Raw genomic sequence first — 24,286 nt, forward strand, 5'->3', positions numbered from 1 at the left:
AATAGTAGTAAAAATAGCCAGTGATCGCATTGCGTCAGATGGCCACAAGGATGGAAATGCTCTTGCTGGCCATATTTCAAATATTTGCTGATTAAGTTGTTTTGGTAGATTTGCAGTTTATGCCCTTCTTGGCTCAAACAAGCAATTAAATTCTCCTCAGGAAATCATGAAAGGTTACCTTTAGTTGTACAGCCTATGCTGTTGGAATTTTGGCTTCAGTTCAGGACTCATGGCCAAATTAACATCTGAATTACTTGAAGCCTATTCATAAAGAATGGGATTATGTACATAACTGAAGTTTATGTACTCAGCTAAAGTGACTTGAGTTTCACAGTGTAGCCAGGAGATAGAGACTGTACTCCCATGCTTTGTGCTCTAATTCGCAGACTGAAATGCAGCCAGCTGTGGGTCTGTGATTGTGTTTCTATGTAAGCATGCATCCGACTTGGGCCGGAGCTTGCTAATTTAATGGAGGATGCCTCCAATTTAGCAATTGAGGTTCATAAAAGGCCTCTGGGGCCCTCCTGGAAAATTTTTGTGAAGATGAGAGATAATGGCACTATTTAGTTCTTCTCAAATCGTCTCTTTAAGTAAAATGCCTTATGAAAACCACTAAAACCATAGTGTAATTATTTCTAAAAATTAAATTCAAGTACTCTTAGAGGGACTTCTTCAGAGCTAGATAACATTTATTTCATGCTCACAGTAGTTGTTGCCCTGGACTTTTTTGCTGTGGTATTAGTAGCAGAGACACCGGTATACAAACTGATCTTGGAAGTGATTATTTTTAGATCAAATTGTTTGAATGACTGTTGTTTCTTTGTTTTGTTTTTTGTTTGTTTGTTTGTTTGTTTGTTTTTAGAGATAGCCTGATATGGAAATCATAGCAAATATATTTCTTTCTCAGATAGTATGAACTGTTAATATTAGGGACTTTATAAATAACTGAATATTTTTAATAAGCTGTTTTATTAATAGGACTAATTCTGTTTGACAGAATTTCTGTATCATAAATTTATTTATCATTGTTTAAAAATTTTAATAGTCACATTTTGGAAAGGACCCTTTGAGGGTAGATTAACATAAAACTCATACAGAATGGAGTAGTTATGCTTCTGTTAGTCAAAACTCCTAGCAGTTTTGTCTTTTCAATTAAAGACTTGATTAGTCATATAGATAGAAATGTCAAGACATTGCCTTTGCAATCATAGCTATCTTAGAAGAATGCCTTCCAGAAAAGTTAGGCAAGGATGCCAATTGATTCCAGTTATTGGAGTGGATTGTATGTAAATTTCTGAGTTCAGCCTCCAGAAATTTAGAGGGAAGCTCTTAAATGCTATAATTTAACAACCAAAAAGCTTTGTAGGCTGTTAGTCCACTCTTTTGACCGAATTCTTGAATGAAGCATTGATTTCTTCATTTCCTTTTTCATAGGTTCAGTATTCCTGGCACTGTTGGCCATCTCTATGGAGATGCTAGTTCCAATAGGAAGGCAAGGTTGGGGACGTTTAAAACCAAAGGGTTAATTTCTAATTTTGAAACTAGCATTCTTTTTAAGATTTCTTTTTTTCTAAACTGGAATACTTGGTTGTGTATGTGTGGTTTAAAAAAAATTAACACACTTTGTTTTTTTAGGTCTACAGAAAACGTGAATAGAAAGAACAGTGTTCCTATATACCCCTCCTCCCTGGAAACCAGATTTGTTCCAACTGATAAGTGAATATTGATACATTATTATTTTTTAATGTTTATTTATTTTTGAGAGAGAGAGCGAGAGACAGAGATAGAACGCAGGAGCAGGGGAAGGGTCAGAGAGAGAGGAAGACAGAGAATCCCAAGCAGGCTCTGCACCATTAGCATAGAGCTCGAACTCACGAACTGTGAGATCATGACCTGAGCCAAGATCAAGAGTCAGACACTTAACCAACTGAGCCACCCAGACACCCCTTGATACAATGTTATTAAGTCCTTGGCTTACATTAGGTTTGCTCCGTGTTGCACAGTTTTACGGGTTTTGCCAAATATATAAGGACATGTACCCATCATTACAGTCTCACAGACAACAGTTTTACACTAAAAAATCCCCTGTTCTTCATTTGTTCATCTTCCCAATCCCTTCACTCCTTGTCCCAACTGCTGGCAGTGACTGATGTTTTGCTGTCTGTATAATTTGCCTTTTCAAGAATATCGAATAGTTGGAACCAGAGAGTATTCAGCCTTTTCAGAGTGACTTGTTTCACTTGCTAATATGCATTTAAGGTCCCTCTAGGTCTTTTCAGGTCTTGATAGCTCATTTCATTTTAGCACTGAGTAATATTCCATTGTATGAATGTGACACAGTTTAGTTATCCATTCATCTACTGAAGGACATTTTATTTGCATCCAACTTCTGGCAACTATGAGTAAAGCTACTCTAAACGTTCTTGTGCAGGATTTTGTGATGACATAAGTTTTCAGTTCCTTTGAGTACTTGAGTTCTTTTTACCTAGACAGCAAGTAGAGCCCGAGTGTATAGATGAGGGTCAAGATAAACTCATCACTTCCTATGGAAGTAAGAGGTAGGAGGTTGGGAGTGGGGAAGATTGACTATTTATAGTTTAAAGTATGGATTATTGGGGAGAAAAATTTTATTCTACCCTTCAAGATTCTTTTGGCTGGTGTAAGAATTAAATTGACTTGAGACATGCGGTGCCTGGGCAGGTCAGTTGGTTAAGTGTCCGACTTTGGCTCAGGTCATGATCTCATGGTTCATGGGTTTGAGCTCCACTTCAGGCTCTGTGCTGACAGCTCAGAGCCTGGAGCATGCTTCAGATTCTGTGTCCGGCTCCCCCTACCCCTCTTCTGCTCACACACTCTCTCTCAAAAATAAATAAACATTAAAAAAAATTTAAATTGAGACAGATTAGCAAGAGAAAATAAAATTTAATTATGCATGTATGGGACCGCCATAAGAATATGAGGCTCACTGGCAGTCAAGCAGTTGAGGCTTTTATGCCATCCACAGTTGAGGAGAAGGTGATAGGGGTCTAGGATTTCTAAGGGAAGGAAAACAATTCACAGGAAGATGAAAAAGAGTAAATGTTTGGTAAACAAATGTTTGCTGGGCCATACAGAAGCAATAGGACACAGAGAAGAATTTTAACACACGGACTTCAGTAAATTCCTCCCTGTCTACCACACCAGTTCATATTGTACTGGAGTTACCTATGGTGATAGCTCCCTTCCTGGAGCAGATCTTCTCTCTAAATTCTTTTACATAGTGGGGAGAGGGTCAAAGGTTGTCCCTGAGCCTTTTGTTTTTTAAAAATAATCACCTCAAATAATCTACAGGCCAAAGAGTCACATTTTGGGTTGGCAAATATTTCTTTCCTACAGTGTCCAGCAAAAGTTTGCAAATGCCAGCCTGTCTCTTGCCAGTGGGTAAAAAGTCTATGGGGAGCAGCTGGAAGGATGTTTTTCTGTTCGGTTATAGTTGAAAACAATTCAGAGGAGTAACAATAGACAGCTTTAATCAGGCCCAATTATAGGTCTGGTTAATTAAATTCCCATAAATACTTTTAAACTGCATTTATAAATCTACTATAATTACTTCTTTTTAGACATTCACATGCCTTGATCTAACAACCAGAACTTCTCCAAGTACTTAAATTACTCCTGTAAACCTAATAAAACCACATTTATAAATACAATTCATCTTAAGAATTCTGATGCTGGTGAGACTGTAGTATAAAAACTCTTATACCTTTCAATTTAAATTCATAAATTTGAAATAAATTAAAATTAAATTACAAGCATAGTTTGTTAATATATCAAACTATCTTAAACATAATAAAAACTCTATCAACTAAATATCAAACTTTGTCCAATTGATTACACATTGATTCCTAAAGTTAACATCATAGGTTTTAATACTGTGGATTTGATTTGATCTTTGTGTCTCTATTTAAAACGAAACATTCCCAGAGTTCTTATCACCTTGAGTAATTTAGAATTATCATCACAGGAAGAGCAGGCTTGTTATATAAAGCAAATTAAGTGACTTACCAGCCAGAGATCTGAGACCTGGTGGAGGGCTGTGAGTTGGACACAAAGGGGCACTCTCCCCCAGCCACTCATGGACCTGCTGCACCATTTTATACAGTTCATATCACAACTGAAGGATTCCAGAGCTCTACTCTTAAGTAATTCTTTTATCTCATTTGAATCTGTAATCTTAAAATTAGGAGACCCTTAACTTCCTTCAGCTAATCTCTTCACCTTGTCATGGAATTTTGTGTTCTTTTCATTTTTCCTGTGTTAAGTCAGAACTCTTAAAGCTCTTTTCATCTAATTCTACTTCAATTCCTCTGTCTCTCACACCGTCATCTGTCTCTAGCCACAACAATGACACCTTGCTTGTGACAGCTATGTTGACTGAGTTTCCAGCTATCTCTCATAGAGATACTCATCTGCTTGTTGAATGACGCACTGAGAGAACAGTGATCATGAATCAAACTTACTAAGAAAAGGTGAAGAACTAGTGTCTCTTTAGAAGTCAGATAGTTGAGGTTTCATGTGACATTTATATCGGATATAAATGTATTGTCCTGTAAGTGGCAGAGTGAGTTTCAAATACAACTCTGCCTTTTACAAAAGATTCGTTACAAAGTACAGTTTTTAGATTAGGTTATTAGGATTGACTTGTCTCTTTCTCTCAGCCCTTGACATCTAGTCCATCAATAAATTCTGTTGGCTCCACCTGTAGATTAGATCCGGAATCTAACAATTTCTCACCACATTCTTGGTTGCCATTATCTCTCCAGCTTGGGATTTAATGTTAAATAAATAGCCTCTTGATTTTTTCTTTTCTTCCACAGTAAACCCCACCTCCATCCACAGTTTATCTTCTGTACAGCAGTTGGCATTGTATTAAAACATCAATTACATAGTTATTATACCACTATCAACCATCCAGTGGTTTTAATGGTGATAGACTGAAATAAAGATTCTTTTCCTGTATGTTAGATGCTGGCTTCTTTCCACCCTCATATCTGCTCTGTGTCCTTAACTAGACTGGCCTCCTTGTTGTTCTTTGACCACATAGCACACATGAAGTTTCCACCTTAGGATCTTTGGACTTACTCTGCCTCTTGCTGCAGCTCCAAATATTAGCATGCCCTTCACATCTAAGATTACTTCCTCAGAGACATATTCAGAGAGTACCTCTGATCACCTTTTCAAATGTAAACTCCTTCTCTTTCTCTCCCTCCTACCCCCCCCACACACACTGTACCCTAGTCCCTGTCAATCTGTGGTCTTTTGCTGATTAATTTTTATTCATAGTCTTTACCAATAGCTGGCATTGTCCTGTATATTTCTTTATCATTACAAGTCCTTCACTATGTCCCCAGCACCTATCAAATAATTCCTAGCACCAGTAAGTGTTCAGTAACACTTACAATACAACATACTTGCTGAATGAATGAATGAATGAATGAATGAGTTTCTTCCTCATTGGGATGAAAGCCCAGTAAAAACAGGGCATTGCTTGCCTAGTTTACAGCTTTATCCCGTGTTTGACCCTTAGCAAGTACTCAATAAATACTTACTGAATGAATTATGGCCTGATGGAGGTTTAAGTCTCTGAGGCATTTTAATTCTTTCAGATTCATTTTGCTTCCCTTGACCTTGTCTTACTTACTCACTGTAACCCTCCTATTTACCTCCCAGCTGTTTGTACCCCTCTTCAGTGATGAAGTGGCCAAGGGGAGTCTGCTGTAAGTTATATATAAGAGGGTCTGATTACCACACTGTCATTGGGCCCTTAACTGATTGATTTAGTTTCCCTCATATCCCACATATGTTATGTAAACCCAGAAGTAAAATTAGTAATATAAGTACAAAGCTGAGAATAAAATGGAATGCTTGAAATTATTTGCAGACTTAGGGTTGCTAAAGTAACCTGTCATCTTTAGCATGGAATTTACATTAGACATTGCCATTTAAAGTGTTTTTTTTTTAAGCCACTTGATATTGCAGAGTGATTTATAGTAAAATACTCAGTATTTAAAAGATAAAAGTGTTTAAAAAAACATACCTGAAAATCCCTTAAATCAGTTTGAATTTTTAAAATATCCAGGATGAAAAAAAAAGAATATATTGCTAAATATTAAAGTATCATTACAGTTGAAATAAGCACTTATGTTTGAACAGTGCCATAGAGTATACAAAATATTTTCCCTACCTTATCTTAAGCAGCTCTAGGCCTGAGATCAGGTTTGATAAAAACACTTTAGCTTGAGAGCATAGGTCATGAAGAGGAGCTTATGTAAAAGGCTTTGAAGAAGTTCTTTAAGAGAAAGGCACTCAGGGTTATGGGTTACTGTCCCTAGGGTGGATCAGTGGAGATGAGAAAGGTCATATGGGGTAGGACTTAGAGGATGTTTCTAGAGCTGTCAGTGGTGGCTGTGCAGTTCTTTTCACGCTTGCAGCCATCTGCTACCCACACCTCCAGCCCTCACCTTGTCATCCACCATGTCAGTGCTTAGCTCTTGACTCTGCCCTTGTCTTTTCTCAGGAGGAGTAGCAGAGTAGTGAGATTGTGGGATTCAGCATTACCAGGCCTGGGTATAGCTTTTGATCTGCCACTTACTGTTTTACGGGCTTATTTCAGATCTCATGCATGTTCTACAAACACTCTTTGTTGATTGATGTTGGAAACTACATTTCTAAAATTTTTGAAACCATTAGTTCAGCAATGACTGATATGAATACCATGTAAGGGCTCTGGGCCATGATTCTTAAACATTGTGGACATCAGATCCCTTGAGTAGCATTGGGAGCATGATTCCACACAGATTCTAGGGCACATGCCACGTATGCTGAATCAGAATCGTTGATGCTGAGGTACAGGGATCTCATGTTTTAATTTTGATATTTGCAGCCACTGTTATGAGAGTCCAACAGGAATTATAAGGCATAGTCTCTGTCTTTAAGATGCTTGTGTATAGTTAGAATATGAATGTGAACATGAGTGGCACAATTAGACAATATGATGGAGTTGATTTTTTGTTTATTTGGTTGATGTGAGTAGAGAGGAGTCTAGTTATGATAGCATGGGGGTTGGTTGTGCTTGATTTCTGCTTGGGTTAGAGAGTTTGGATAGGAAAATATCAGTATGACAGGATGATGGCAAGATGTATTTTAGTGTATCATTAGAATGGCTTCAAAACCTACATAATATTAAATAGCATTTTATGTATTAATATCTCTCCAAACCCCACCCCCACCCCCAAGCTGGTAAGATTTTCCTAGAAGGATATAAAAATAGATCCAGCCATTTTGGTTAAATTTGTTTTTGTTGTGGAGATAAACAAAAACCTTATACCTTTTATAAATTTGAGTTACATCTTCTTTCAAATTCCTTTAAAAATGTAAACTTTGGAGACTGCATGATAGTTGTCATGATCTTAACAATTTAAAACCATTAGATGAGGGGCACCTGTGTAGCTCAGTTAATTGAATGTCTGACTCTTGATTTCCGCTCAGGTCCTGATCTCACAACTTGTGAGATCAAGCCCCAAGTCGGACTCTGAAATGACAATGTGGAGCCTATGTGGGATTCTCTCTCTGTCCCTCCCTGCTTGTTCTCTTGCTCTCTCTCTCAAAATAAACAAACATTAAAAAAAAAAAAGAAACATTTAGACCAACTTACCCAATTGCCTCCTCACAAAATTGTTCAGGCAGTGAACTTGATGGTGATTAAATCATTATAGGCTTTTGATGGTTGTCCTCTTATAGTCTTATGGTCAAAAAAGATGAATGGCTTTCTGAAACTTTATTGTAAGGACCTGTGTAAGTAAATGATCCAAAAATAAGATGGAATCAATTAGTGGGAATTGTGTCTCTATTTTCTATCCCTTAGCATACACAATTATTATATCTTCCTGGAAATTACTTAAAAAAATATTAATCAACAATACAAATAGGTGTTCTTTGAGAACAAAGTTCTAATTATCACATAGATTTGTTGAAACAATGGGAAAATGTCTTACGTGGAAATTGAGTTTTTTGAAGACTGGTAAAAAACAAGTGAGGCTGGAGGCTAAAGTGTAGAGACCAAGGCAGGGGGAGCAGTTAGGTAAAGTAGGACCTTGTGTATAAAAAAGTTGTGATTTTATTATGAGTGTAATGGGAAGCTGTTGGTTAATTGAGAAGAAATTAAAGGGTTTGTTTGCTTATTTTTTTTTTTAATTTTTTTTTTCAACGTTTATTTTTTTGGGGACAGAGAGAGACAGAGCATGAATGGGGGAGGGGCAGAGAGAGAGGGAGACACAGAATCAGAAACAGGCTCCAGGCTCCGAGCCATCAGCCCAGAGCCTGACGCGGGGCTCGAACTCACGGACCGCGAGATCGTGACCTGGCTGAAGTCGGATGCTTAACCAACTGCACCACCCAGGCGCCCCTGTTTGCTTATTTTTAAGGTAATGATATAACCTGATTTAAGTTTTAAAGGACTACTTTGCATTTTTATTTTTAGTAGCCCTGAAAGAGAGATGTTGGTAAGGTGATAGTATGGAGACAGGAAAGAAAGTATGGAGTGTGAATATATTTTTGTGGTACCACTAATGTGCCTTACTGCTGGATTGATTCAGCAGATAAGAGTAAAATAGGAATCAAGGCCAGCTCCTAGGTTTTGTTTGTATAGCATTTCACTGTGGGAGTAACAGGTTTGGGGGCAGATCTGGGGGAAATCCAGGATTTGTCAGTCATGTAAGTTGAGATATCTACTTGGCAGTTGGATGTATAAGGCTGCTGGTGCTCAAGGAGACACATAAGTCAAAGGGAAAAACCAGAATAGCTGGTCTTTAAAACCACAGAAATAGAAGAGATCATTCGAGGATTGAATGTAACCAGAAAGGATGGCCCAGGATGGAGCCCAGTGTTTAGACATCAGTCATAGGAGGAAGAAGAGATGTAGGAGGAGAAGGAGGAAGAGGTGGCAAAGGTGACTGAGGAGAGTGTTAGGTTAATGAAAGATAAAAAAAAAAGAATAAAGATATTGAAGGAGAGAGTAGTCACATTTGTCAAGCATTTTTAAAGAGTCAGAAATTGACTAGAAATAATGAAAACGATGGAAGCCAAATTAGAATAGGTTGTGGACCAAGCAAAAGATGGTCAAAGGAATCAGCAAGGATTGGCATCTCTCTGAAGAGTAACCTCTTGTTGGTGGTTGTTAAGAGTGGCAGGTGGGGGATGGAGAACCTGAAGCCAAGGAAGAATGTTTTAAGATGATGCTAGGGTATGTGTAATGGCCATGATCTGGTAGGAAGAGAGCAAGTGTGGAGCGCCTGGGTGGCTCAATTGGTTAAGCGTCCCACTCTTGATTACAGCTCAGGTCATGATCTAGCAGTTTATGAGTTTGAGCCCTGCATCAGGCTCTGTGCTGACAGTGCAGGACCTGCTTGGGATTCTCTCTCTCTGCCTCTCTCTCTGTCCCTCCCCTGCTTGTGTTGTCTCTCTGTCTCTCAAAATAAATAAATAAACAAACAAAAAGATAGCAAGTGTAAATTGTGAGAGAGAACAGATCATTGCTGGAAGTGAAAGGAAAGTTGATTGAGTTTGCCTTTGACAAGAGCAGTAGATGATGGAGACAATGAACATAGGTGCACCTACTGTATGAAAGAAAGACTCTGAACAAGACAATGATAATGAAAGTCAAAGCTTGTTAACAGTCAAGTGCTGTATAAATGGGAGATAATCCTATTATTTCACAAGTACTTCCACTATTACTATTTACTTTCCTTATCTCCTCTTACCTCTTTCTCACCTCCTACTAGGCCACATACAGTAATACAGTACTAGTACAGTACTTGTGTGTGTGTGTGTGTGTGTGTGTGTGTGTGTGTTTACGTATGTAGTGTTTCTCCAGCTATGAACAGCAAGTACAATAGTAACCTCTTTTAGATTTCAGACTTTTGAAATATGAGGTAAGCAATCAACCATCTCTCATCAGGAAAATACAAAGTGATAAAAGAATTGGCATCAGGGTTTTCTGGAACACCTGGTATTTTCTTGTGGTACCTAGATTAAGACTCTGTTTTTGAGTTTAATGAAACAACTGAGCCATTTTTCTTCCCTTCTGTGGAATATAGAGCAGTGATTATTCTTGGGCGCTGTGATCAAGTGCAAAGTTTATGTGAGAGAAATTTCTATGCCATGGAGAGTTTAAGATGTGGTATGCTTCTGCAAATATATTTTTTAAGTAATACTTACAAATGAAATAAAATTCTAAAATGCAGAATGATAATCTTCGTATCTTAGAACACGATACCAGAGGCATCACAGATTACAAAGAGGGGAATGGAGGTGGACCAACTGCCACTGCCCCATAAAAGCTTCTATCTTTTTTGTTGCCCTCTGGATTATACTCAGAGGCTGGATGTTATTTCTGTACAGAAGGACATGTTGGACCCAAAAGAGCATGGCCAGAATATCAAAGATGAATTTAGAAGTCCAAAGAGCTTGTCTTTCTTTGAATTTTCCTACTGGCTTCTGCTTGCCCTAGTCAGGGCAGTTGGACAGACAGATTCACAGGGATGTGTAGGCACCACATGTCTCTGGCCTGAGGTGTGCCTGGGTTTTGTAGAAAGAACCTTATATTTACAGATTCTCAAAACATTAGTGTCAGAAGGCATTTTGAACATCTTTTTCTAGAGTGGTTTTCAAGGGGGTGCCTGGGTGGCTCAGTCAGTTAAGTGTCTGATTTAGGCTCAGGTCGTGATCTCATGGTTCGTGAGTTCAAGCCCAGTGTTGGGCTCTGTGCTGACAGCTCAGAGCCTGGAGCCTGCTTCAGATTCTGTGTCTCCCTCCTTCTGCCCCTCCCCTGCTCACACTCTGTCTGTCTGTCTCTCTTTCTCAAAATAAATAAACATTAGAGTGTTTTTCAAGCCTGTAGTAGGTTGCATTATCAGAAGTGTGATAGGTAGGGAAAACGTGTTATTTGAAAAAGCTTGCATAGTATACCTGTTGTTTCCATAACACAAATTCTATAACATCCATTGATCCTAATTTTCTTGACTGTGGCAGATAGGCTGGTGATCAAATAAGAAAATTTATAGAAAGTTTGGGTGAAAAAAAATGTTGACTTTTGGTCTCATTCATTCATTTAAGAGTTGAGGAAGTGAATCCAGTCTCAGAGGTTAATTCGTTTACTCAGGGTTGCATAGTTTATGGTGTCAAATGGAGACTATAGCTTGATCTCCACAGTTCTAATTCTGTGCTTTTCTTGCTATCCTTATGTCCCTTGCCTCTCTACAAAGAAGTTCATTAGTCATAATGAATAGTCTTGCTGTTGCAGTGTGGTGGGAATTCATAGAAAGATAGCTTTCTAGTAGGAAAGGTTGTAAGCAGGGGAGCCCATTTGCTTATTGCCTCCTATCCTGTCTGTTCTTTTCCCTGCAATATAGGACTTCAATGGTATCTACTCACTGTGATGTGTTTTTCAACATTCAGAAATGAATGGAGGATTTGTGCCTCAGGAATCTTACAAACGTCTTATAGAAACCACATATTACATGTAAGAAACAAATACTTGTATTTTCTGGTTATTTTTCAGACTTCTTCCCAACAGCATCACTGAACTCTGTGCTTACCTTTACTCATCTAGGATAAATCATTGTTTTTAGTGAAATATAATTGCAGATAATAGAGTTTTATGCATGGTTTTTGTTGAGAACCAAAGTGGAATGTGTTATGAATGCTTTTGAATAGTGGATTTATTCTTTTTGAAATTGTTTCTTAGCATGATAATGAGTCTTCATCCTTCCTTTCTGTACTGCCACACAGGTTTGCTTGCTGGGACATTCAGTTCAGTGCAACCAAAATTTATAGACATCTGGAAATAAAAAGAATGAAGGGTGAGAGTTAAGCTATCATTTAAACTTAAGGATGGATGGATGAAAGGCTGGAAATAACTTGATTCTGAGGATGGGCTATATCTGTTTCCTTCTAAGAGGGACTGGCTGTCTCATTACCTTGTCACTGTCACCGGAAGCTGTCAGCCTTTCAAGCCAAAATGTTCTTTTCTCCTCTGTCTTTTCTGGCCTAGCAACTCCCTATCTTTCTTTCAAAGCCTCTTTGTATTTTAAATGACTGAAAAAGATAGTGGGGGTAGTTATTCCCATTAGGGAGACTGGCAGAATGATTTTCAAGACACAGGATGACTGGAGCTCAAGTCTTACCTATCATTTGAACCATAAAGTTTCGAAAGTACATGGTAATTAAACATAAAAAGATTAGAAAGCTTTTAATTTTCTTTGAAGCCTGATAGTGACCTGCCAAAAGTATCCAAGAGAACAACCAGAATGGGATATTCTCCTAAAATTAATCATAAACGCCTTTTGATATTTTGAGACTTGGGGAGGCAGGAAGAGCAGGTCTCCTAACTTGGTCTCTCCCACCCCTCGCTTTCCTGGGGCAGGGCTACTGGGTGGAGAATGGAAACATACGGGCACATTCGTAGTCTGAATTCAATGTAGAGCAATGCAGAAGCTCTGAAGAGTTGTATGAATTCGTACTGAGTCAAATTACTCAACCAGTGGGTTCTCGTGTACTGAGGAGCTACAGGTGGACTGCATTGAGAAGTTTAATCAATACTGCATTTGTAGAAATTCTGAGGGATTTTCCTTTACTTTTTCATTGACCCTATGTCTTTAAATGAAAATGTAAGTGAATAAAAAGATACAAGACACACACACACACACACAACATATGTGTTGATACATACATCTATGATGATATGGTGGCATATGTATTGAAAAAAAAAAGAAGGAAAGGCAAAAATTGTGGTTATCTACCAGCTGAGGTTATGATAGATCTTTTTGCTTTTTAACTTTTGAAATTGTTTCAAAATATTTATTTTTGGCAATGACTATTTTTTTAATTTCATAGTTACAGAGGAACACATTATTCCTATTTAAAAAATAAAAGGGGCACTGATGTGGCTCAGTTGGTTAAGCATCAGACTCTTGATCTTGGCTCGAAGTCATGATCTTATGGTTCGTAAGATCAAGCCCTGTGTCAGGCTCCACACTTGGAGCCTGCTTGGGATTCTCTCTCTCTGTCTCTCTCTGCCCCTTCCCCATGCTCTCTTGCCCTTTCTCTCTCTCAAAATAAATAAATAAACTTAAAAAAACTACAAAATAAAAGTCGGAATTTTTAGGGTAGTGATACTACTAATCTGTTTAATAATGTAATAGTAGACACATTTGTCAGAACCCATACCATGTATAACATAAAGAGTGAATGTGATCTATGGACCTTAATTAACAACAATGATTAATAGTAATCTAGCAGTTGCAACAAATGTAGCACACTAATGCACCATGTTAATAGGAGAGACTGGGGAGTTGGGGGAGAAGAAGGAGTGTATGGGAACCCTTTGAACCTGCTGCTCAATTTTTCCATAAACCTAAAACTACTCTAAAAAATAAGGCCTATGATTTAAAAATAAAAGCAATACAGAATATTGTTAGAGTTTTGAGAGTGACTCAACATGTTTCTTAGTTGCCTCTGTAGGAAACTTCACCTACAGCAGCACCTGCATATAAAGTTGCTGGCTGAATGATGGTGTTTGCATTGTACATACCCAGCTGTTGGCTTTCCTCAGAGAAACTAAGGGAGGTGGCAGGATTAGAAGATATGGTTGATATAGGGTACTTCTTATATTATTTTATTTTATTTATTTTATTTTTTAAAGTTTATTTGGAAAGAGAGAGTGTGTGCTAGTGGAGGAGGGACAGAGAGAGGGAGAGAGAGAATATCAAGCAGGCTCTGTGCTGACAGCAGGGCTTGAACTCATGAACTGTGAGAACATGACCTGGGCCAAGGTGGCCCTACAGGGTACTTCTTTTTTTTTTTTTTAATTTTTTTTATGTTTATTTATTTTTGAGAGAGAGAGAGAGAGAGACAGAGTGTGAGCAGGGGAGGAGCAGAGAGACAGGGATAAAGAATCTGAAGTAGACTCCAGGCTCTAAGCTGTCAGCACAGAGCCCAGTGTGGGGCTTGAACCCACGAACCGTGAGATCATGACCTGAGCTGAAGTTGGACACTTAACCAACTGAGCCACCCAGACGCCCTGAGAAATCTTTACTTAATAGTGAGCTGTGCAAAAGAAGGCAGTGAGAGTCTGGGTCAGAAAAGTAATTTGGTGATACAGCTTTAGGAAGACAAAGGCAGCACGGAAGTGGGTTAGGAGCAAGCAGCACAGATTGGAGAAAGCAGCTGCTAGAACTGGCTTCTGAAACAGGAGACATCTTTCTCTTGGAAGAACTAGAGTGTGTTGGATACAATCTGGCAGTTAAACACACACACTTCAGTGCATCTGCGCATGCACACACATACACACACACCCACAGTTGGCAGTGTTGGTTGTAAAACTTGATATCATAATTAACAAGTGGCTAGCACTCTTTTAACCAGAAGATAACGATTAGGACCTGAAATCCTACTTTGTAAACCTTGTTAATCCTTCTGCTAGTGTCTGAGTTGGATTGGGGTGCGATCCTACTAGGTAAGAGGTGTCACGCCATTTGTGGAGAGCCGTAGTGCAGCTTTGTCGTATGAATACCAAACAGCCTTATTGCTAATGTTGCTTTTAATGGAAAGGTTTGCAAAGTGATTATGATTTTCCCACTTGGTTTTATTGGGACCAAGGTATTATTTTTGTATTACAAAAAGTGTTCTGTTACTTGTCGAGTTTGCTTATTTTAAGTAGACGAGAGAAATTGTAATACCTCCTTAAATTCCCATCTTCTTCAGCATGAACGACATCTACTGATTTTTGTTTAGAGGTTATATGATTTTGATATAAGCCAAAAATTTACATCAAATAATGCTATTTCTCTTTCAGCTCTAATATTTTGGCATGTTAGGATGTGAGGGCGATCTGGCTGTGACATCTGTCACCCCATTGATCGCCGGGGTTGATTCGACTGATCTGGCTGGCTAGGCGGGTGTCCCCTTCCTCCCTCACCGCTCCATGTGCGTCCCTCCCGAAGCTGCGCGCTCGGTCCAAGAGGACGACCTTCCCTGATAGAGGAGGACCGTTCTTCGGTCAAGGGTATACGAGTAGCTGCGCTCCCCTGCTAGAACCTCCAAACAAGCTCTCTACCTCCTGTTTAGAGGGAAGAAAATCCTTGTAAGGGCAATGTATAAGGGGATCCAATAGCCTGAAACCAGTCTGGATAGAGAAAGTTCCTTATTTGAATATCTTTTGTAATCCATTTTTTTCCCCTCATAATGAAGTGGTAATTTATTTATTTATTTATTTTAAATTTTTTTTTTTCAACGTTTATTTATTTTTGGGACAGAGAGAGACAGAGCATGAACGGGGGAGGGGCAGAGAGAGAGGGAGACACAGAATCGGAAACAGGCTCCAGGCTCTGAGCCATCAGCCCAGAGCCTGACATGGGGCTCGAACTCACAGACCGTGAGATCGTGACCTGGCTGAAGTCAGACGCTTAACCTACTGCGCCACCCAGGCGCCCCATGAAGTGGTAATTTAAAACTAGCAGGAAATAAAATGTCCAGTTTCAAATGTGCACTGTGTGGGCAAGCAGTGATTGTTTCTGCTAGCTCTCTTTCCTGATCATTCATTTGCACTCACTCCCAACAAACCTCCTCATAAGATTTGTTATAGTAAATGAGATTATTTATATGACAAGTAACAGGCACCACTCAGTGCTAACCTCTTATTAGACATGTACATTTTCATTACCTCTGGTAACGAAGTTTTTGTCTATGATGTGTATAGGGTAGCATAATTTCTACTGAACTATATGCCATCACCAATCTTCTATTGATGTGACATTCTTGAAAACTTTTACTAAGGAAGAGGTAAGCATTTCCATCCTGTTTTCACAGAGCTACCAAGTTATGACTATGGCTTTGTAGTTTAAAATCTGATGGATTTTTCAAAATATTCCCATTGCTCCCTGGACTGCCCTTAGCAACAGGTATATAACAGAGCAAGAGAGCAGTAAGTTCAGCCAGAAGGATTTTGAAAAAATTAAACAGCATCTTAATCACTAATTGGATAGACAATCAATAGTAGGGCCTCAAGAGAGTCATCCTGTGGAAGTATAGTCAGGATCAGGAGTGAGGAGAGGTGAGTTCAAAATCTACTTTCAGTAAACCCTGACCTTGGTGAAGGGGGTTAACTTCCCAGGATCTCAAGCTTTAATCTACAAAATGAGGGGTTTGATTGAGAAGATCTGAAAACTCCCTGTCAACCAGCATTGTTTTTATCTAGATTAGATGGTGAAAGGGCAGTGGGATTAGGGGTTAGCGTTAGGAAATGGAGCTTCCAAATTTCTGTGCTGGGTTTGGTCTTTCCTTGAAAATGAAGGATGAAGCTAAATTATCTTCTCAGAACTTCTAGGTAGAAAATTCTGTTTTCTGGCTTTCATTCATAGTCTGTTGGCACAGTTTTTCCCAGAAAAGATGGTAAGAATGGTCAGGTTTCGTTTCTAAACTCCAGATCTGCGGTTTATGTGATCACAACCCTCTCTGAAGTCAACAAATGACAGATAAGAAAGTGTCACTGCCAGGATTTTTCTACTGCATATCACAGACCACCTTCACTCAAATAGTTTAAATGAAAACGAAAGATACATTATCTCACACAATTAGAAGTCCAGAGGAAATGTCGCACTCCCGATGTTGTGTGGTAATCCCTGCTCCCCCATCTCTGAGTAGGTCCCTCCTTAGTGTTAGCTTCATTCTAAAATGGTAAGCCAGGGGCGCCTGGGTGGCTCAGTCGGTTAGACGTCCGACTTCAGCCCAGGTCACGATCTCGCGGTCCGTGAGTTCAAGCCCTGCGTCGGGCTCTGGGCTGATGGCTCAGAGCCTGGAGCCTGCTTCTGATTCTGTGTCTCCCTCTCTCTCTGCCTCTCCCCCATTCATGCTCTGTCTCTCTCTGTCTCAAAAATAAATAAACGTTAAAATGGTAAGCCTTTGGTCAGTCCCAACATGGCAGCCTCTGGCTAAATGCTCCCTTGTTCGTGTCCAGCAAGGAAAGAGAAACTGCCAGCATGGAGTCCCTTATTTTTCTCTTTATTACTTATCACACTATAACAACTACATATGTTACACCTTCTCCCCTCTCCCCCTGCTTTTTTTCTTTCTTTTTTGTTTTGGTTATCTCTCCTGACAAAAATATAAGCATGTTGAGAGCAGGATCTTTGCTTATTTTTGTCTTTTGTTCACTGTTATCTCTGGCCCAGTGCCTCCCACATAAGAGTCACTCAGTAAACATTTATTGATGAACATTCTTAACATTTTATAAGCAAGTGTGGCATTACATATTTCTCTGAGGTTTTAAGTGATATCTTCTATATTTTTGAAGGTATTGAAATGATAGAAATAACATAAATGTGTTTAAACATTTTTGGACATTTTTGTTTTTATGCCACCTATTTTAAAGATTTTGGTTTACTCTTTATCTTTTAAAATAATTAAATGGAAACATCATTTTCTAGGAGAAATTTCCATCAGAAAATTGAATAAGTTCCTTATTTGAATCCTTTTTGTAATTCATTTTTTCTTCAAAATGAAGTGGTAATTTAAAACTAGCAGGAAACAAAATGTCCAATTTCAAATATACAACATGTAGGCAAGGGGAGATTGTTTCTGCTAGCTTCCTTTTCTGGTGTCATTCATTTGAATAATACATTCTCAACAAACCTCCTCATAAGACTTGTTATAGTAAATTATATTACTTAGATGACAGGTAACAGGCACTACTCAATGCTAACCTTTTATTAGACACGTACTTTTTTCATTTCAGTTATTATAATACTTACATGAGTTTTTCTGAAAAAATAAAATGACAATTGTTTTTCTCCCATGGTGACACTATTATGTCACTGAGCTAGGATGGCAGTTGGTAATCTTGTTTCTATCTATCAACAGCTGTTCTGTCAAGTTGTCACTAGAATAGTACATTCAGATAGTTAGTCATATATGAAAGGACTCCTTCCTTTTGGGCAGCAATCTATTCAATTCCTGTTGGATGAACCTTCTAGAAGTTTATTTAGGTCCTGATCAACCCTTTGTTCTTAGTAGTATATAATAATGACTGAATTCCATACGAACCTGAGCAGTGGGGACACAACCTTTGTCTCAACCGTTGTCCCCATTACTTCTCTTCAGACATTTTGTTTTCAGCCAAAATAAACTACATAATATTTCTTCATTTATGATTCTTGTTCTTTTCCCACAATCGAGTTTCTTGAACTTAGAATACTCTATCTCCATATAGCACATCTGTACTTTTTTCTAGAACAGTTACAAGATTTGGTCCAATTGGGAATTATTTCTTTTTCCTCTTCTTTGCCTCAGTATTTTAGTCATTCAGTTGCTACTCCCTATAGCATGTATAGAGATCTGTGATAGCAGAGTTACTTGTGTGTCCGTTCTTACCCACTTGAGTGTAGAAGTTTTGCCTCACGCGAGGATCTAGGTAAGATTCTTCTCTGAGTTGCCACAGTCTGTGCTTTTGATGGCCATTCTCCGCATTAGCTCCAGGAACATTTACAGGAGGTCATCTCAGCTTGCCAAAAGTAGCTCATTTGCACATTTCCATCAAACCGAGCGGTACTTCAGGTATTAAAATGGGACAAAGAAATCTATTTATTTGTTGAAGTAGCAGGAAAAGAGGAAAAACATACCAACCGTCAGTTGCCCAGTTCACCATGCCAGCATAGGTTAGTTGTAATCAGGGCAGAGGATAAGAATGGCCAGCTGTGGGTGTGATCAGTCGTCACCTGGTTGTGGCTCAATCGCTTGTCTTGGTTTTATGAGGTGATTCATATGAGCATCATCTAACCAAAATGGAACCCCACAGTCTCACATTGGGGCTCAGCCTCCATAGAGATTCCTGATCTTTCATTTCCCCTTATCCTTGTCAGAGAGCCCTTTCACTTTCTGGCTGTTATATATGAATGGATGGAGGGCAAGCAGAACTTTATTTCTCCTTACCTTCTCTCCTCCCAAGACTTCCATCAGAAGATTTGGAGGGGGGGATGTAGGGTGTGGCAAGGAAACTTACTAATTTTTGTTCCGTTGCTTTATCTTGGGAAAGCAGGGCTGGTAATTGTACTCATCAAACATTTCTCTAGGCAGTTCATACCAAGCAATATGAAGTTGTTCTTGGATGCTTGTCTGCTCCATAGCTAATGCAAGCACAGTATGATTTTGGCTTGTATTGCTAGAAGAGTAAAATCTTAAAAGTCCTCCAGCACTTGCAGTACTCTTCCGCATCTTCCAAGGTTAGACAATCACAAACAGACCGTAGGTGTTTGATAAATGTTAGTTGAATGAATGAATAATTATTTGGTTAAATAGATACCTATAAAGAATGGAAGAATTTTGAATTGTTTTCATTAATTTTTTATTAGCTATACTTATAATATTAAATAATAGATGACCTAAGTAAAAAACATTAAACTTAATAGTGAATGTAAGAGAAAAAGTAAACTAACACTCCACCCGTACTTTATCTCCTGAGCCCAGTGTCATTCAGCACAGAGCTCTCTGTTCATAGCTTCTGGAGTATTACTACTCCCTCTTACTTCCCTTTTAAATACATACTGCTTTCAAGTTGATGTTCCCCCCTGAGTATATCTTAGACATGTTTTGTTGTTAGTACTTATAGAAGTATTGCATTCCTTTTAATAGCTAAACAGTTTTTGTTACATGAATTTTATTTAGCCAGGACACAGTGAGCAGTTTAGAATATTTCAAATTTTACTGTTTACTAAGAACAAAACAAAACATTCTTATTAATGTGTCTTTGCTTATTTCTGCATCTATGTCTATAAATTCCCAGGAGAAATGCTGATTTAAGGCCTATGAGAAGTATTTTAATTTTTAATAGGTGTTGACCAGTCTTCTCTCCCCCTCAGTAACATCTGACTTCAAATAGTGTCTGAGTGTATTTATTTCCTTACATTCTTGTCAGTGTTAAATATTGTTTGGATTAATTTGCTCTGAGTTTCATGCTTTAGGTTTCCTCCCTGATGATTGCCTTCCTCCCAGTTCAGTCCTTTGTTCGCGTGTTGGGGGATGGGGTCTGCCAGGCCATCACAAACATCGTGTGTAGTTCTCTCAGACTTTAAACTCCTCAGTTTTACAGGTATAATGGTTTGTAAATTAGAGATCTGGCTCTTGGCCCAGTTCGGCCGTTGGCTACTATTGCTACCTTGAATATGTCCGTTTTGTTTCTTTATTTCTCATTTCCAAGGATGTAAATATCAGATTTTTAATGCCTACCTGTCATTTTCCCTCAATCTCTGAGAATGAATTGGGAAAAAAGAGGGCTAGAAAGGAGAAGTGATGTACCAAATTGTATGACTTTTGACAATGTCTCTGGGCTATAATATTCTCATCTAAAACTGCATCAGTTGCACTGAAGGTCCTCCAAGACCCGTTTGGATCTATCAGTCAGTGAATCTGTATTCAAGATGACATATAAAAAAAGTCCTGTGCTAAAAGTCCCAAGGGGTTCCTATTCTACCTAGTGGGTCTCAGTGGGGCTTTGAGATGAGCAATTTAAACATGGTTATAATTTCATTTCTGTCTATTCTTCTTTGGTAGGAATTGTGATCTTGCTGTAATAACATTTTCCTTGTTCTCCTTCTAGTCCCCTTTCTTACTCTGTGGTTTGTGGGACTCATAAAACCCACTTTGAATTGGCAGCTTCCAGTTTCTTCATAATTGTTACTTTAGCTTATGCAATCAAGGTAATGGACTCTTACATGTGACAGTCAGATATTGATTCAGAGACCTCAAACTTAAAGGTCCATCAGGTATCAGACTATAGGAGCCTCTGCCACTCTTGGGGGACAAGGAGGGTAGGGAAGCGTAGCAGTGATGTCTTATATAAGGGGCCAACTGTGTAGCTCTGGACACACAGCTTTTATCTACATTGGGCTTTTCTAGAAATGCCAAAGTGTGGTGCATTTTATGTGAAATCCTTCAGTTTTAAAATACTTAATAAATTTCTAAAACAATGCACAAGCCAATAAACCAAGTCTGTGGGTTGGATTTCACTCTACTGTAAACCCATGTATGACAACCTTTTCTTTTGTCATTGATGTTGCCTTATTGTTTATTGAGCTTATCTCATTCCTGGTAAAATGTTAGGATATAATAGTAGTTTCTAACATGAGCTTTTTGAAGTACAATTTCAAGCAAATCTTTTACCATCTCTCCATAATCTGAAATGTGAATGGAAATAAAATAATGAATTTTTAGTTATAGCATTAGTACACAGCATTTCACCTACTTACAAAAGGGAAGCTGCTAATGGCATCCTATAGGATGCTTCTTTGCTTCTTTTTAAAATTCAGTGAAATGTATAGCCTCAGTGTGTTTGTCAGTTATTACACGATGAGAACACATTTATTTCGATCAACACATCCAGGCTGAACTAAACACATTATCATAAGATAAGCAACCCACAGCAGAGTGCAATACTAGGAAGTGTGCCGCTTGCGGCAATTTAAGGAAGATCATTTAAGGATTTTATTTTTCTTATTTATGCATGCATTATTCATTCTGCACTTAACAGGCATCTTCTCTAAACTCAGCACTGAATTGCATGCTATGAGCACAGCTGGAGTAAGAGCAAATAAGGAGTGATGGGGGATACAGGCAGGTAGAAATAGGGAATCAGGTAATTCTAACACTGGGACAGGATGCCTCACAGTGTGGAGGGGCTCATCGAAAATACCCCTAACTTGTGCCTTGGAGGTCAGCAGAGACTTCCAAAGGAAGTGATAGCCAGGGTGAGATCAGGGTAGGACCGTGTGGCTCTAAGGCTATGGGAGAGAGGATGGAAGACAGAGGAAAATCCCAGAGACGTGAGAGCACGTGGAGACCCCAGCTCTTCAGACACGCTGTGCGGCTGCAGTTCAGAGTGTGGTGAAGGGTTGGGGGAGCAGAGGGGAGCTGCATTGAGGGCCCTATTATGCCCATGAGTCCTGCTAAGTGGCCATTGAAAGGTTTTAAGAAGAGAAGAGCCTTGATCTGACGGACAATTTGAATAGCAGTTTCCCCTTTAGCTCTCTTCTTAATACTACAGATTTTTAAACCTCTTTAGTCCAGGTGGTGATGCCTCAGCTGAACACCTGCACAGGTACCTCTGGTGGCCTCCAGTCTTCGCAGCTTCAGGGTTTTTTGGTTTTTTTTGGAGGGGGTTGCCCTCCACACCTGGTTAGATATGAAGATAAGGAGAAACCATGACCATAGCAAAGCACTAGGAAAGAAGACAAGAAAACCAAGACAGTGAGAGAAGTAAATGATGCTTATTTTGATTCAGAGAGAGCATTGTACTGTAGTGGGAGTCAGGAACCCTGTGGCCATACTTGTGTATATTTGGTTTCCTCAATTTTCACACAAAGGGTTGGATTATACACCTGGAGGTGACACTTAGCTTCACTGTTCTGTGCAGACTGCTTCTGGTGTGCATGATGGGTCAGTCCCCCTGTGCATAAGTCAAATCATACATATATTTAACGCACTAAGGTTTTACATGTATGTGTATGTACATGTGTATAATGTGCAGGAAGCAAGATGAATTTTTATTAGGGAAATGGGGGTTAGTAGGGGTTAGAATACATTTGAGAAAATGACGGTGAAGCCAACGACAATGTGCTTGCCAGAGTTCTCAGGTGCTGCCTTCTTCTAGAGAAAGGCAGGTCATATGAGCAGAAACTGTTGTCAGTACCAGGTACAAGTGTACCTTAGAGAGACACTAAGAAAAACCCCTGCACGGTCACAGTATCTGAGGCTCAAGTGTCAGGAGTCCAGCAGTTTCCTGCCGAGATGATTGCATGATCACATTCCTCTGGTGGAGATAGAGGTGCAAAACTTGAGACCATAGTGGAGTATATAGTTTTCTTCCCCTTTTTAATTTTCTCAAATGGCATTTAAAAAAATGTTTATTTATTTTTGAGACAGAGAGAGAGAGAGAGAGAGAGAGAGAGAGAGAGAGAGACAGAACGTGAGTGGGGGAGGGGCAGAGAGAGAGAGGGAGACAGAATCCAAAGCAGGCTCCAGGCTCTGAGTTGTCAGTACAGAGCCCGGTGGGGCTCGAACCTGCAAACTGTGACATCATGACCTGAGTGGAAGTCAGGTATGTAACCGACTGAGCCACCCAGGCGCTCCATCAAAAAAAAAATGGCATTTTTTTTTAAACTGCCATGACAATCTGAAGTAACCTTGCAAATTTAGAAACATAAAGTGTATAATATACAACTTACTTGTCTTTCACTTCACTCATATAGCTCTCCTCATAGAGAAATGTTTTATGTTAAGCAAGTGTGTAATACGGTACATGAAAGCAACCACTTCTAAGATGTTGCCAGGTTTGAACAAGTAGATGGTGACTTTAAAGAAGACAATCTGAGACTCTATTAAGATTTTAAAAAGCTGTTCTTACTGTTTTTGTATTAAAGTGGCTTCTGTAGTGCAGAGATTTAGGAAGTCCTTACTTTCAGAAAAGGTCAGGAGGACACTCTCCTCACATTCATCCAATAACATGTTGCCTGTGGAACTTTGTATAAACAATTTTATTCTCCCCATCATATACTTTTGAATACTGAGCACATGAGATATCACTCCAACCGTTATAGGTATATTGGTTTTCCTGTCTTGCGTTTGTATACTTCCACGTATAGAAAAATCTCCTTCAAATGCTGCAGTTGCCAGGAGAGGAGTGAGAGCACTCAGAGACTGGGACTTACTGGTCATGCGTCTGTACGATCGGAAGGCAATCAATCCCTGACTGAACCCTTGATTACCTTTCTTGCATTAAATGTCGTGTACAGCCCCTAACCATGTGAGTGGTGCTGGAGTGGACCAGGTGCTGCGTCATCAGTGCTCAAGCATCACTGCACACTGAGAGGGAGGGGAGCAGAGTATCAGGGACCTTCCCATCAGTGATGGAGCTCACTCAGCAGGGCCCAGGCGAACTTGGGTCCCCACCAGGGCCACTGCTGATTAGAGGCAGGATGAAGGATTTCAAGGCCTTGTCCAGGCCTAGGAACAGTTCACTGAGTTTTGTCACGGGAAGGTTGGAGGTCATTGCCTGCCAGAAGGTTAACCGATGCTGTGGGACTGTGTACTTGCTACTGAATTAAGCTGTGATTCGAAATTTTTATAGCTTTGACTATGTTATTAAGTCAAATCAAGTAGTGATATGTTTGAAATTTCAATTCAGGGGATATTCAAGTGTAAGAAT

General features: G+C 39.2%; 1 protein-coding gene and 1 long non-coding RNA gene across 10 annotated transcripts in view; one reads left to right on the plus strand and one right to left on the minus strand.

Annotated features, from left to right (window-relative positions):
* CDK14 (cyclin dependent kinase 14) overlaps positions 1–24,286 on the plus strand; it is a 674,504-nt gene that overhangs the window by 236,028 nt on the left and 414,190 nt on the right. The gene's annotated exons all lie outside the window — the stretch shown is intronic.
* LOC123384155 lies at positions 14,982–23,817 on the minus strand. Its single transcript, XR_006594861.1, has 3 exons — positions 23,807–23,817; positions 21,071–21,075; positions 14,982–15,147 (listed from the first exon to the last, which is right to left on the minus strand). It is a non-coding gene; the product is annotated as an uncharacterized LOC123384155 (long non-coding RNA).

Source organism: Felis catus, chromosome A2 (assembly GCF_018350175.1).
Source record: "Felis catus isolate Fca126 chromosome A2, F.catus_Fca126_mat1.0, whole genome shotgun sequence".
Classification (NCBI taxonomy): Eukaryota; Metazoa; Chordata; class Mammalia; order Carnivora; family Felidae; genus Felis; species Felis catus.